The following is an 8,551-nucleotide window of genomic DNA, read 5'->3' on the forward strand; positions in this document are numbered from 1 at the left end:
GAGGGATTTCTGCCAAAATCTGCAGGGTTCCGAGATTTGTTCCTGAGTCTCTGGGATCATGGCCGTTAAGTAGCTTGATCAGGAGCCAGACAGGCTGTTCGTGGGTGGCAACCCGGGGTCTCGTTGGGGTGGGGAGGAAAGGGCCGGCTCCACCCCCATCCCATGAGGCCCTGCGTGTCTCGTCATTGCAGGCCCAAACCTGACTGTCCAATGGCCTCTGGAGGGTGGCGGCCACTGAGCCGCCAAAGGGGAGCAGGCGGAGGGACAGCACCCTTTCCCCCCAACTCCCCGGATGGCCCAGCACCAGTAACCTACTGTGGGGACCAGATGCATTTCTGTCAAAAGCTACTAGGTTCTGAGATTTGTTTCTGAGTCTCTGGGATCATGGATATTAAGCAGTTTGATTAGGAACTGGAGAGGCCTTGCCTCCAATTATATAGCTGAGCCAGAGGTGGTTTGTGGGTGTGTCTCACACAAACCTAACTTTTGGCCGTTTACTTTCTTGGTAAACTTGACCCTAAGTTCTTGGGGTCTGGCAAAAGGCACAGCAACAATTTTGGGGTATCTAGAAGTCTGAAGGCACCATCAGGCTGCTGATGCACTCGCTTCACAGGTGCAGATTGACCTGCTGGCAGCACCACGCCCCATTTTTTAAAAATTTTTAATTTTATTTTCATAACGTTATTCACAATAATTGTTTATATTCAACATTTCAACACCTAGCTCAGTGTATTACACCTTCCCACCAGCATTATTTTGAACTTTTCCACCACAGCTGAAGCCTGACCCATAGGCACATGCTAAATAATTTATTTTGTATTGCTTGTTATGAAGAGTATGAGATGTCACATAGCCTCAAAAGCAGCTGAGGGATCCTGGAATCCTAATTTCTTTTTTTAAATATTTGGGGCCTGGAGGCATCTCTGTGGTGTGCTGCTCTCTTCTAGAATTCATTTGTGAGTCTCTGAATAATGGCCGTTAATGTGCTTAAATGGTGCCCAGAGGCAGTTCGTGGCCAGTTCGTGGAAACGAGAAGAGCGTCAATTTGCTCGAGCAGGCGCCATTAACGTCTACATTTGTCCCTGTCGCATGCTAGTGTAGCCCAATGGCGTCTGTTCGCTCTAGGAACATGAAGAGCCTCAAACTGATCGTTCATGATCTTGATGAAGAAGTCTGACCATCTCGTAGGTGGGCGGCCACGCAGTCTTTTGACATTCCATGGAATCCAGTCAGTAACAGCTCTAGTCCAGCGGTCATCTTTAAATCTCATTACGTGACCAGCCCATCTGATTTTTGACACCTTGGCAAACGAGACAACGTCCCTGATTCTTGATCGTCGACGGATGTCGGAACTCCAGATTCTTTCTCTCATTTGAGTGAAACGTAATATTCCAAGCATAGTTCTTTCAATTCCTCTTTGGGAGACCCGAATAGCGTTCTCATCCTGTTTGAGTAGGGCCCAGGTCTCTGAGGCATATGTTAATGCAGGAAGAACAGTGGAATCAAAGAGATGTGCCCGGAGCCAGAGGTTCTTCGTCCTCTTAGCTATTTCTTCGACGTTCTTGAAGGCGTTCCAAGCCGCTCTCTTCCTCCTGCGCAGCTCAGGTGCCGGGTCATTTGTCATGTTGACTTCTCGACCTAGGTACGCATAGCTGTTGTATTCAGAGATGGTCATTCCATTGAGAGCGAATGCGGCATCAGGAACGAGGCTGTTTCTCATAAACATTGTCTTCGTAAGATTCAGCTGTAGACCGACCTTTCCACACTCATGGTCGAAGTTGGCCAGCATTTGTGATTTTAATGCCAAGATAGGACCGAGAAGATCAGCTGAAGAACTTCACATTGGGACCCATGGCCTTGAATGGAATGAACAGGGTGAGAGACTGTCTGAGTTCATCATGTCGACCAAGACCATCCATGGTAACTCACAGTTCCAGAAGGCAGAATCTAAACGTTGGACATGGGAGTCTCCCGGTGGACGATTCCACAACGAAATAGACCACATCATAGTCAATCGATGGTTTTGCCTGACCTGATGTCACTGTTGTCCCAAAATTCCGAACGGGATCGGACCACCGTCTCCTTCGTGCAAAATTCTACTTCACAGAGCAGGGAGAAAGGGCTGCAAAGTTTAAAAAGAGAACTCCCAGAACGACCACCAACTGGGAGCTCTTTGGCACTATTGCGGAAACATGGGAAGATGCCATTGTTGACAACATTGACGAGGAATATGATCGACTGGTTCAGCACCTCCATGATTGTGCGAGGAATGCCAAGAGAGAGATAGCCACAAAAAACCACCTGTCTTCGAAAACTCTTGAGCTTATTCACCAACATGGTTTGGCGCATGCCTCAGGCAACCGCAAGAGAATGTCCGAGCTCACAAAGCAGTGCAGAGATGCGATCAAGGAAGACCTCAAAGAGAGAAGAGCAGAAATGCTGGTAGATGCGGCAGAAGCCAGGAAAAGTATTCGTAACGCCTGCCTGTCCTTCGCCAACTACAAGACCAAGATGACTGCCCTCCGACGTCCTGATGGATCTATCACATCCTCTAGAACGGCAATGGAGAAGATTATCCATGACTTCTACTCAAATCTCTTCGATAGCCATTCGACCTTTCCCTCTCGGAAAGACTGGGAAGCTACCGAGAGTATTCTGCCCGCACGGCAGAGCCTGGCAAGCTATTCGTTGTGTATTCGATATGCCAAAACCAGTAATTACAATGGGTCTCATTCACCTGACCCTGAAGGCTTCATCAACATGGCAGCATTGAGAAGGATGAGAAAGGAGAGGCCGATAAAATCTCAAGGCCGAACTAGGCTGCCACAATGAAGGAAGACAAAAATGATCGTCTGTACTTTCAATGCACGTACGCTAGCATCAGATGCATCTATCGAGGACCTAATGGTACAAGCACGAATGATCAAGTACGACATCATTGGTCTGACCAAGACAAGAAGGCACCAATCTCATCATGCCGTTTTCGACACTGGAGAATTGATACTCAGAACATGCGATAAAAGAGGTGTCAGAGGCGTCGGTGTCCTTGTCAACACAAACTTGGCCATGAACATTGACTCATTCAAATGCCTAACAACCTGAATCGGACGTTTACATTTGAATAGATGTGGCTCACTGCCTGCAGTTTCTATCTTCGTTGTCTATGCACCAACATCTAATTATGATGAAGGAGATATTGAGAAGTTCTACATGAAGCTGGGGAAGTTCTATAAAGAAGACCACACCTTCTACAAGACCATTGTGGGTGACTCTTTAAAGTACTGATAGAAAATAATTGCCAGCTTTAAATTCTTCACTGCAATATACCTTTATACTTAGTAAAAATGACTTTGACAGATGAAGATGAAATAAAGTTTTGGATAGGATCTCTGACGTGGTCTCACTTATATGTGATACATAAAGAAATAAAGCAAGAGAATTTACAGAATCCCAAGAGAATATGAATGAATTCATCAAAATGAAGTTGATAATGTTTTCTTTTGCAACATCTAATCGTGTTACTAGGCCCATTTTTTTTAAATTGAATCACCGTGAGAACAGTTACAAAGCTTTCAAGTATAAGTCTTGGTCATACAATGATCAAACACCCAACCCTTCACCAGTGCACTTGTTCCACCACCAAGAACTCCAGTATATCCCCCATCCCAACCCTTCCCCTGCCTGTGTGGCAGATAATTTCCACTTTACTCTCTCTCTACTTTCATTACATTCAATTTTTTGACAGAAGACCTACCATTATTATTTGAAATTTTCTCCCAACAATCAGACCTGCTGAAAAGGCTCGATTTGCTCGAGCGGGCCCAGTAACGTCTCCATTGGAGACTTTGTTGTTACTCTGTCTGGCATATCGAATACGTCACAGGGAGCTTGCCAGGCTCTGCCGTGCGGGCGAGATACTCTCGGTAGCTTGCCGGGCTCTCCAAGAGGGGCGGAGGAATCGAACTCGGGTCGGCCATGTTGGCTGCATGCAAGGCAAATGCCCTATCGCTGTGCTTTCTATTGCTGATAATGAAGAGCATATGATGTCGAGTGGCTGCAGTAGCACCTGCGCAATTTTGGATTTCTGATCTCTTAGTAATTAAATCCAGAGGGATTTCTGCCAGAAGCCACTGGGTTCTGAAATTGTTTTGTGTGCCTCTGGGATAAGAGCCGTTCAGGAGTCTAAGGAGCCATTCATGGGTGGCAACTTGGGGTCTTGTCAGGGAGGGAAGAGGGGCCAGCTCCACCCCCCATCCCAAGAGACCCCATGCATCTTGTCACTGCAAGCTCATACTTCTATGTGCAATAGGCTCTGAAAGATGGTGGTCACCATGCTGCTGCAGAGGGGAAAAGGTGGAAGGTACAATGCCCTTTCCTACTCAGGGTGGCACGAGGCTGTAGCATAATTCACAGTCCAGAAGCATTTCTGCCAAAAGCCGCTGGGTTCCGAGATTGGTTTGTGTGCCTCTGGAATCATGGCCATTCAGGAGCTGGAGGAGCCATTGGTAGGTGGCAACTTGGGTCTCATCAGGGCAGGGAGAGAGGGCCCCATTTTGCTCTTTAAAAAATTCCAAACTCAGTTTTCATCCCCACAGTTTGGTTTTATATATAGCTCCTTAGCCTTTTGGCTAAGATTAAATGCAGCTTGGTTTTATATTATCCATATTTTCATGCAAAAATTTTTTATTCATTTTTTTCTTTTTATTAGTGAAACCCCATGAAGTACAGTTGTAGATTTACAATTTTTTGTGCTTGGGTTTCGATTATACAATGATCAAATACCCACTCCTCCATCAGTGTCCACTTTCCACCACCATGGATAATATCCCTCCCACCCCCACCCCCCCATCTCACCCTGCCTCTGTGGCAGGGCATTCCCTTTTGTTCTCTCTCTCCTTTTGGGTGTTGTGGTCTGCAAAAGAGGCATTGAGTGGCAAACATGTTCAGTCCATAGTCTACTTTCAACATGCATCTCCCCTCCTGGGAGGATCCTCCAAACACACTTTATTTGGTGCTCCCTTCATTATCTGAGCTACCCTTTCCCCTAGAATGCCCGGCTGGCCTCTAAGCTATGGAGTAATCCTCCTGGTACTGATTCAGCTATTCTTGGGTATTAATCTCATACTTTGTTACTTTATATCCCCCAGATGAATGCAATCTTTCTATGTCTATCCCTCTCTTTCTGACTCATTTCGCTTAGCATGATACTTTCCATGTTGTAACACTTGTATGTAAATTTTATGACTTCATCTTTTCTAACAGCTACATAGTACTCCATTGTGTATATGTACCAAAGTTTCTTTAACCAGTCATCTGTTCTTGGGCATTCGGGTTTCTTCCAGTTTCTGGCTATTGTAAAGAGTGCTGCAATGAACAAACAAGTGCAGATGTCACTTCGACTATACATTTTTGCCTCTCTGGGATATATTCCCAGGAGTGGCATTGCTGGGTCAAATGGGAGCTCAATTTCTAATTTTTTGAGAATCGTCCATACTGTTTTCCAGAAGGGCTGAACCAGTCGACATTCCCACCAACAGTGAAGGAGTGTCCCTTTCTCGCCACATCCGCACCAGCATTGGTTGCTTTTGTTCTTTTGAATGTGGGCCAGTCTCTGAGGTGTGAGATGGTATCTCATTGTGGTTTTGATCTGCATCTCCCTGATGATTAATGATGTAGAGCATTTTCTCATGTGCTTTTTTGCCATTCAGATTTCTTCTTTGAGAAAGTTTCTGTTCATTTCATTGCTCCATTTTTGGATGGGGTTGGATGTTTTCTTCTTGTGGAGTTTAATCAGTACTTTGTATATCCTTGATATCAAGCCCTTGTCAGATGTGTATTTGGCGAATATACTTTCCCATTCTGTAGACTGTCTTTGTATTTTGGTCACTGTTTCTTTGGAGGTGCAGAAGCTTCTTAGTTTAAGATAGTCCCATTTATCTATCTCTGTTTTCACTTGCTCGGCCAGTGGTGTGGCATCTTTGAAGATACTATTAGCTTCAATGTCATGGAGGGTTTTGCCAACTTTGTCTTCAATGTTCATGCAAAATTTTTGACATACGGCATATCACTGTATCATTGTATCACTGCCATCCCATTGTTCATCGATTTGCTTGAGTGGGTGCCAGTAACGTTTCCATTCGCCCCAGTCCTGAGATTTTAGCACCCTCTTCTTACTCGTCCTTCCCAATGCTGCCATATTGGAGGCTCTTTCAGAGTCAGGGGAATGAGACCCGTTATTGCTAATGTTTTTGGCATATCGAATACACCATGGATATCTTGCCAAGCTCTCCAAGAGAGTGGAGAATGTATACAAGAGAATAAGAGAGTATTCTCTTGTATACATTCTCTGGTTCTGTGGGGCCCCACTCATGCATGAGACTTGGCCCGAGCATCTGGAAAGGAGCCTGGAGTGTGGTGGTGACTGGGTAGTGGAGGTAGTGGAGTGAAGCCCCACAGAACCAGGTAAGTGGAACTTTGTGACCTTGGATTCTAGGCTCAATGGGACCTGGAAACAGAGATCTTCTGCCTGCTCCCACCAATCTCTGGCAACCCAGAAATCACACCCAGAAGCTCCACCCTGCCAGTACCAGATAAATACCTCACTGGCTGACCTCCACTGCCTCCACTACCCAGCTGCCACCATGTTCCAGGCCACTTTCTGGACCACATGGCCGATTTGTGCGGTCACATCATAAGACACTTAATACCCTTCTTCCAAGATTACCGTACCATATTTGATGGTTCAAATATGGTTTGAAAGATAGGAACACCTGCAAGGGTGATTAGAGGCCATCCTAAAAGCCTCTCTCCCTCTTGGAGAGCCCGGCAAGCTACTGAGAATATCCCACCAGCATGGCAGAGCCTGGCAAGGTATCCATGGCATATTAGATATGCCAAAACCAGTAAATACAATGGGTCTCATTCCCCTGACCCTGAAAGAGCCACCAATACGGCAGCGTTAAGAAGGATGAGGAAGGAGAGGCTGATAAAATCTCAAGGCCGAACTAAGCTGACAAAACAAACGACAAAAATTACTGTCTGTACTTTCAATGCATGTATGCTGGCATTGATGAACCATTGAGGACCTGATGGTGCAAGTTCAGAAGATCAAGTATGACATCATTGATCTGACTGAGATTAGAAGGCATCAAACACATCATGCCGTTTTCGACACTGGAGAAGAACTCTTCCTCAGAACATGTGACAAAAGAGGCATCAGTGGTGTCGGTGTCCTTGTCAACACGAACTTGGCCATGAGCATTGATTCATTCGAATGCCTAACAACCTGAATCAGATTATTACACTTGAATAGAAGTGGCTCACTGCCTGCAGTTTCTATCTTCATTGCCTATGCACCAACATTCAGTTATTATGAAGAAGAAATTGAGAAGTTCTACATGGAACTGGAGAAGTTCTAAAGAAGACCACACCCTCTACAAGATCATTGTGAGTGATTTTATTTATTTATTATTATTTTTTTATGTAGGAGTACTGCTATTTATTCAGCCACTGATTAGCTGATTGAATTGGGTATGAACTCCACCTTACTTTTTTTTCCATAATTTTATTTATTTATTTATTTTTCTTCTTATATTTATCTATTGAATAACTGTGGGAAAAGTTACAAAGCTTTCAAGTTTCAGTCTCAGTCATACAATGATCAAACACCTTTCCCTTCACCAGTACTCATTTTTCACCACCAAGAACCCCAATATACTTCCTTCCACCTCTCCCAATTCCTGTGAGGCAGATGATTTATACTTAATTCTTCTCTATATTGATTACATTCATAATTTCGACAAAAGATGCATCATTATTGTTCAGAATTCCCATCCCCCCAACAATCAGAATTGCTGAAAAGGCATTGTGAAATACTTTGTTTTCTATAGTTGGTTATGAGAATCATATAATGATTTTAGATTTCTGCAAAGAGCCAGATAATTACGAGACTGGTTTCTGTGCATCTGGTGTTATGGCTGTGCTGGAGAGCCGCTCGTGGGGGGTAACTCATGACCTCAGTAGGTCTTGAAGGACATACTGGTATTGCCCCCCTTCCCATGAGACTGCAGTTGCCCCGTCACCGCCAGCTCATACCTGGCTTTCCAATAAGCTCTGAGGCAGTGGCCACCTTGCAGCCAGTGGGGCGGGGGGAGGCAGAAGAGAGCAACACCCTTTCCCTCCCGGGGAGTCACGATGCCGTAGTTTAACGCATGGTCCATTCACTTTTCTGCCACAAGCTGTTAGGCTTTGGACTAAGTCCTTTTGCCTCTCGAGCCATGGCCATGCCAGAGAGCCACTTGTGGGGGGCAACTTGTGACCTCGTAGGACATGAAGGACGAGCCGGTACCACCCCACTTCCCATGAAACTGCAGTTGCCCCATCACCGCTGGCCATACCTGGCTTTCCAATAGGCTCTGAGGCGGCAGCCACCTTGTATGCGGTCTGGATGCATTTCTGCCAAAAGCCGCTGGGTTTTGAGATTTGTTTCTGAATCTCTGGGATCATGGTCGTTAAGTAGCTTGATCAGGAGCCAGAGAGGCTGTTTGTAGGC

Source organism: Sorex fumeus, unplaced genomic scaffold (genome assembly GCF_029834395.1).
Source record: "Sorex fumeus unplaced genomic scaffold, SorFum_2.1 ptg000131l, whole genome shotgun sequence".
In the NCBI taxonomy this organism is placed as follows: domain Eukaryota; kingdom Metazoa; phylum Chordata; class Mammalia; order Eulipotyphla; family Soricidae; genus Sorex; species Sorex fumeus.